Below are 6,000 nucleotides of genomic sequence, written 5' to 3'. Positions count from 1 at the left end.
CGCTTTTGGACGTGACCTTGATGAACTTTTGGATCTAGGAAGAATACTTCAGGTTTTGTCAATCACTGAGTTCGAATTCCTGAGGTGTAAATACCCCGTTATCCCAATTTTTCATCATCTACCTAAAATTCATAAGTCTCTCTTGGCTCCACCAGGAAGACCCATTGTGTCTAGCATAGGTTCTCTAGGTGAGAACCTCTCAATATATGTTGATCACTATTTACAGCCATTGGTCTCTGCCCTCCCCTCGCATCTTCTTGATACATCTCATGTACTCTCTATATTTTCAGATTTCACCTGGGCACCCCAATACTTATGTGTCACACTAGATGTGACCTCACTTTATACTAGCATCGCACACGCACATGGCCTTATCTCTGCACGTTTCTTTTTGGAAACTCAGTCAGATTTATCACCAGCACATATCACTTTTTTATTAGATAGTATTTCTTTTCTTTTGACACACAACTATTTTATGTTTGCAGGGAATTTTTATCTCCAAACACGCGGCACAGCAATGGGAACATACTTTGCCCCTTCATATGCCAACCTTTTTATGGGTTGGTGGGAACAGTGCCACGTGTTTGGAGATGGGAACCCCTTCAGACATCTCATAGTCACTTATCACCGTTATATTGATGACTTGATTTTAGTATGGAAAGGCACTATCACTCAATTGCATGCCTTTATTTCACATCTTAATAAAAATCCCTTTAATCTTTCATTCACTGCCCAGCACCATCACCATCACATCTCTTATCTTGATCTCTGTCTTTATGTTGATCTTAATATGAGAGTACATACAGATATCTACAGAAAGCCCAATGCTCGTAACACCATATTACATGCCAAAAGTTCTCATGATAAGAATCTTTTCAGAGGCATACCTCGGGGCCAATTCCTACGCCTCCGCAGGAACTGTTCGAGCATTGAGGACTTTGAAATCAGATCACTTGAGATGATTGAGAGATTCGAGGAGAGGGGTTATGATCCTTTTATTCTCCAGGAGGCCTATCTCGGTGCAAAGATGGAGCCAAGAGAGAACCTTATAGGTAAACGGGGAGCAGTCTCCTCTACTAAACTCAAAAAGAATACATCTCTTACCAAAGTAAATGACAATCTCCCACCGTTCTTCATTACCAGGTTTAGCAACCAATCATATGACATCAAAAAAATCATCAAGAAATACTGGCCCATACTAGCTACTGACCCTCTTCTTAAAGACATGGTGACCCATGATCCCCGTGTGGTCTTTCAAAGATCCCAAACAATGGGCAACTTGATTTCTCCTAGTGTGCCTAGATTAATTTCTAAACCCAAGGAATTATTTCCAAACTTGGTTGGTTGCTATCCCTGTCACCACTGTAAGATGTGTAAATACCTTTAGAAGACTAAAACATTTTCAGGGTCTGAGAACACTAGAGTGTTCAAAATTTTGTCATGTATCACTTGTAACACTGACCATGTGATCTATATGCTCATGTGTGGTTGCAATAAACGGTATGTGGGATTAACCACGCGACCGTTGAAGCAACGCATACTTGAGCATATGAGATTAATTCTCAGGAGAGACAAACTGCACCCGGTCTCTAATCATTTTGACATATGTCAAAAGGGAAGTCTGTTGAACTTCAGATGTGTTGCACTGGAGTCTGTTAAAATGCACTACAGAGGTGGTGATAGAGCCAATTTGCTTCACAGACGTGAGGCATTTTGGATATTTACACTCAACACCTTAGTACCCAATGGGTTAAATATCGACTGGGACTTGAAGAGTTTCCTTTAAGGATATACTATAGTACTATACATAATTGGTACATACAATGTGCTCCAATAGATATTACTGTATCAATGTATCTTCTTATATCCCATTTTTTTGTATATCCCCCCTCTGGTCGTGCATGTGAACAGACTCCAGTATCATTTTATAATCTTTATCAGTTGCCAAGGTGATTTATTATTTGAAATTCCTTTATGAGGTTTAAACATATTAGAGACTCAGATGGTCCAATATTAGTATGCGTCCACTTACCTATTTGCAATTCCATGTGAAACTTTGTATGCCAAAATGTATTCCTATACCAGTGAGTTAATTATTTACCTTTCTATTTGGACAGGCTATAATCATTGGTTAGTTAATTACATATGAGGCATGACATGATGTGGTAATATTTAATTGGGACATAACATCAGGAATCATCTTTGTCCAATATGTATCTCATTCATTTATTTTTTTATTATTTTTTTATTTGTTTATTTTCATTTCTGATCACTATTATCTTTCTTTTTTCATTTGTATATAGTATATATATTCATTCTGTTTTTTCTTATTCTGTTTTTCTTCTGTTCTGTCTTGTTGCTTTACTATCTGCAAAACAAAATCAAGTGGTTATTTACATCAGCTGTTTTGCATGACGGGGAGTATGTTAAATACCCAGGACCTCCCCTTACTCAGTACTCCTTGAGAAAGCGCCATAGTGGGCGTGAAACGCGTGGGAGAGTTTGTTACTGTCTATTTTTTGTTTTATGTAGCCCAATAAATTAGCTTTTAACTTCTTTTGCTGGTGAGTTCTTACCTTTTTCTCCTGGAGCGGATGGACCATGGATCCTTTACCTTCTTCGTTACTGTTGCGAGGATCAGCGTTCACCACCGGAAGCGGAAGCAGCCGCACACACAGAGGGAGACGCATCTACACAGGACTGGAGCTGGAAGGAGGAAAGCAGAGCGGTGATCTTGTGAGTCGCGTGGACTCCACACCGGGCGGTCAGCCAGGGCCAGGGACTGAGTGAGTACCTCTTCACCCTCCCGTTACTAGCCCTCTCTTGCGTTACCCATTACTTACCTTGCTCCTATATACAGTCCTTCCCGACTTTATATACCCGGTGTCAACTCCATTTAATTCAATTTATATTGACTTTGCCCTGCCTGGCACCGTTGTCTACGCTCTTTGAGCTCATATACGGTTAATTTTCCTATCACGATATTAAGGACAGAAATGGATTTACACGTGAGAGTAATCAAACAGTGATGACCAGTAATAAGTAATTTCTTGACTTTACTACAACAAAATAATTTACACCGGTTCAGAGTGGCGTTAGCAGTGCGTTACAATCTATATATGAACCAAAAATACGTCTTACTCTTTCTAATGCTGACTAAAATGGAGGGTTTTGAGCAGATGCTGGTGAAGGTGATCAGATAGCAGGGACAGCTTTAGGTAGACAGGGAGAGCCATGTGGATAATAGCAGTATATAATGAATTAATGTTTCTGGGCATGCAAAACGTTTGCACAGTTTATGGATGTTGCACTTTAAATAATATGACCCTCACAGTGTGTTAGTTCCAAGTCATATTTAAAGGTCGTGTTAGCGAGAGAGAGAATCGAATACTGTTTTTCGATAATCTACTTGTAGATTGTTTTGCTCTTTGCCCTGGCTAAGGCCTTCTTGCTGGAGCAGACTGATGGCTTTGTGATGGCCCATCCTCACGCCTTTTTGATGGCCCTTCCTCACACCCTTGTGATGGCCACTGCCCTCTAGTCGCCCTTACCTGCCCTACTTCTCTTTTCACCTGATCCTCTGCTTCCAAGCTCCTCCTCAATCTTCCTTACCACCACTCTCTCCATGCCTCCTTTCACCAATCCCACTACGCCTCCACTCACCTCCACTGCTCCTCTCACCAACAATCACTCTACTCATTCTCTACGTCTCAGATAGCAATCACACACTCACAGTTGAACACAATAACTATACAACATCAAACAAAAGACAACTTACTTACAAATTTGACAATATAGAAATAACACACAAGCACTCACAAGCTACAAATAGCACAGGACAACTCACGCAGAAATCACAAATATTTTTAAAAAGTCACAACCATCTCCTTATGGCTTAAGTGTGTTCTGTCTCCCAACAGCACCGTCAGCTTGTTTACTTTAAACACAGCCTCATATTGCTATTCATGCAGGCTAATATTGCATGCACTACTAAATCTCACGACATTATTGCCATTTTGTAGGGTGTTACTGCAAGAATGAATGGTAAATTATACAAGATCAAAAGCGGAACCATGGTTAATGTTGTCTATATGATCAAGTGCCCATGTGGCTTGTGCTATATATGAGACCCTACCCCCCCAAAGTACTGAGGGTGCCCTAGGCACCTACAACCCTGGTGTCCATTGAACAATTTCCACCCCAAAGTGTATGAAGGTAGCGCTACCATCCCTGAGGTGTGTTGGTGCACGTGGGTACATTCCTGGCTACAAGCAGGGAATTAGGGGGATCGTCTGTTAGCAGAGCTGCATCTGTGGTCCCACGATGCTTGGTCTGCAAAAAAACCTTCATACCTTACAGGTGGTGGTGTTGTACGGTCTCGTCCAAAGGCTGCAGGTCACTGCGTGGATGTCCATCCAATGGCGCTGTTCTCTAGGAGAGAGGGTCCCGATCTAGGACCTTCCCTACAATACTACTCTTAGTAGGGATCAGGGACTAACTAGGGCCTTAGGGCAAAGTTCTGGCCTAGTCCAGGGGCTTACTTGCTCCCTAGACACATCTGTCCTCCTTGCTGGCTCCCTCAGGACTGACGTTATTCCCTCTGCCCCGCGGAGGATATTCCATTCCTTAAAATGGCCGCTCCAACCCTCAAAATGGCTGCACGCTCCTCATTGGCTGGGATGGCCCATGTGACCTATCCCCACCCCAGGGCTTCTGGGAGTTGTAGTCTAGCTATACCACGCGGTGGGCGCCATCTTGAGACCCTCCTAACTGCACTAACTTTTCCTTAGGCTGCAGATAGTCTGACACACACTATCCCTCAGCTAGGCAAAACTCAATTTAGTACACTGTACTTGATACGACTTCAGCTAAAGTACCCTTTGACTCCCTGTGCTCCAACGACTAGAAACACCACCCCAAAGGTTCTGACCTCTCAGACTCACGATACAGGTATCAAAGCCCCAGGCAACAAGACTCCCTGCAGATATCTTTAGGCTTCCTCAGACCCCAGGGTGACTAGAAACATAGCAATAGTCCTCTGTTTTAACACAGTTTGTCCTTTTGGTTAGCATAGCCTGCAGCTCCCTGGTGGGGAATGTGGTCCCTGGTTATGGAATGCCGGGGTCCCCTATACACTACAGCTAGCCTCCCCCTTTACTGGTACTCCTGCTGTCAGCATACTTTAGGGACATCTAGGCCATCCTTGCGAGGTAACTCTCCCCCTGACTACCACTAGATTCCCTCCTGACTGAGTCTCACTTCTCTGAGAGCTCGCCCTGTATGGCATCTGCTCTGTTAAGCACTCAAAGCCTGTCCTGCATCTCCTCCAAATATAGCGCTGTCCCCCCCAGTGGGAGATTATACAGCCTATGCTACCTAGTGTGCGGTGCAATACCTGGTAGGGTCAGAAGAGCTGAGCTGAACTGCTGTATTGTAGAGATCAGGATAGGCTTAGGTTCTTCCTCTGGTTCTTCTCATGGTGCTTAGCGCCTCCAGCAGCAGTGGGCTCCAGGATGTTCAGAGGTCAGCCCCCACTATTGCACTCTTTCCCCCTCAGCCCAAGGACTGACATTAAGACTGAGGTATATTAGAATAGTATCTTTATTGGCTGGCACTCACTGCAGTTCTTCCTCACAGCGGTGCATGGTCTCAGGAGGTTCGATTCCTCTGGATGGTGCTTTGCCCTGATAGTATAGGGCCTTATCTATAAAAAAAACACTGGATGGCACTCAAACACTCATACTCAGTGAAGCAAATATTCTATATATTCAATAAACAGTGAATAATTATATATATATAACAGTGTTCGACAAACCTATACATTTGCTCGCCCCGGGCGAGTGGATTTAACATCGTGGCGAGCTCCTATTGGCCCAAGCAGCACACGTTTGGTACTAGGTGGCGAGTAGATTTTTTTGTGTGGCGAGTAGATTTTTTGGTGATTTGTCAACCACTATATATATATATATATATACATATATATATATATATATATATATA

Source organism: Ascaphus truei, chromosome 4, assembly GCF_040206685.1.
Source record: "Ascaphus truei isolate aAscTru1 chromosome 4, aAscTru1.hap1, whole genome shotgun sequence".
Classification (NCBI taxonomy): domain Eukaryota; kingdom Metazoa; phylum Chordata; class Amphibia; order Anura; family Ascaphidae; genus Ascaphus; species Ascaphus truei.
The sequence above is the reverse complement of the archived record's forward strand: the minus strand, read 5'-3'. Positions refer to the sequence as shown.